This window comes from Corvus brachyrhynchos, unplaced genomic scaffold (assembly GCF_000691975.1).
Source record: "Corvus brachyrhynchos isolate BGI_N302 unplaced genomic scaffold, ASM69197v1 scaffold30, whole genome shotgun sequence".
Taxonomy (NCBI): Eukaryota; Metazoa; Chordata; class Aves; order Passeriformes; family Corvidae; genus Corvus; species Corvus brachyrhynchos.
Window position 1 is genome coordinate 547962 of NW_008235742.1, and position 1526 is coordinate 549487.

The following is a 1526-nucleotide window of genomic DNA, read 5'->3' on the forward strand; positions in this document are numbered from 1 at the left end:
CTGGGAGCGAGCGAGGCCTAGGAATCCACACGGGAACGGCCCCCCTGAGCGCGGAGTGAACGCGGGTGCAGCTGCCGGTGAGCGGATGGGGCAGGATCCCCCCAGGGAACTCCCCGCCCCCAGTGCCGGTGTTCCCTGGGCGGGTGAGCGCGGTGTGGGGAGCCCAGGGAGCGGGTCGGGTCCCCCCCGCGCTCCACCGGCAGCGGCGGCTGCTGCATCACGGAGAGGGATGAATATTTATGGGCGTTTAAAAATAGCTGCTGCATTGTGCTTCCCCCTCACGTGCGGAGCCAGCGGGGTGCGGGGAAGCTGCTAAATTAGATGTCACCGCGCAGGGAGCTGCTCAGTCAGGCAGGAGCAGGATAAAAATAGAGCCTGCTGTGCGTGCGTGGATCTCCTGCAAAGCAGGACCGGATCCCGTGGGATCCCCCGCCTCCGCACGCCGGCATCCCCGCACCGCGCCCTGCCAAGAGGGCACCGCAGAGGAGCCGGGCAGGGACAACGCGGTTCCGCAGGGTGGCAATCAGCGGCCTTTCATCTGCTTTACCCCACATGTGCGTCTTTCCGTGTCCAAAGCCCTCTGGAAGCAGACACTGCTGAGCTCTGGATCCGGCAAGTGCCCCCGTGCCCTGCCAGCAACACGGTGCCAGCCTGTGACACCCAGGCAGCCCCGGCCCTGGCAGCCCGCGGGGTCTCTGTGCCCTCGCCGTGCCCAGTCAGGATGTGCGGCTGGAGCCAAGGCCTGATGGATGCAGACAGGGTCAGGACACAGAGCTCAGAGTGGAGGCACAGGGGCACTCAGGGAATCTCGACGTCGCTGTGACTCCACCTGGGCCAACACCAAAACCCACCGCGGGCTTTGGCGAGCGGAAGTGTCTGTGCCAGGTCGGGGGAGTGCGAATGGCACCGGCAGAGCCACATGTGCGCCGCGGGCAGCCGGGAGCGCCGCGCCCGGGCTCCGCACACAGCCAGGGGCTCTGCTCGTCTCCGGGCAGGGGGTTTGCAGCCCAAAGTGGCTCCGGCGCTGCCCCTCCGCTGCTGGAAGAGCCGGCAGCAGGCACACACAGAGCCCTGCACAGATGGCTGCGGCACCCGTGGGCCGTGCCAGCCCCACGCGATGAGCTTTGATGGTTGTGCAAACAAAAGCGGAGCCAGATGGTCTCCCCCCGCGCTCCAGCGCTGGAATCCTGCGCTCGCTCCCAGCCCCGACCTTGGCAGGGTGTCCTGCAGCGCTGCCGGCTTGCCCGGGCTGTCTGCACAATGCTGCTGATGGGATTTTCACGGTATCACGGAATCAGAATGGTTTGGGTGGGAAGGGACTTTAAAAATCAACCAGTCCCACCCCCTGCCATGGGCAGGGACATATTCCACTCTCCCAGGTTGCTCCAAGCCCCGTCCAACCAGACCTCGAACACTTCCAGGGATGGAACAGCCACAGCTCCTTAGGGAAGCTGCCCCAGTGTTCCCCACCCTCGGATTTCCCCTGGGAAAGAGAGGCGGGGGGAGGGTTGGGGGGCAGCCCCAGC

The 1526-nt window shown here is 66.1% G+C and overlaps 1 protein-coding gene across 1 annotated transcript in view; it reads left to right on the forward strand.

The window, feature by feature from the left end:
• ORMDL3 (ORMDL sphingolipid biosynthesis regulator 3) overlaps window positions 1-1526 on the forward strand; it is an 11608-nt gene continuing 10082 nt past the window's right edge. Inside the window, exon 1 of the mRNA XM_008635800.2 lies at window positions 1-77. The gene's annotated coding sequence lies outside the window, so the exon portion shown is untranslated. The remainder of the gene's footprint in view (window positions 78-1526) is intronic.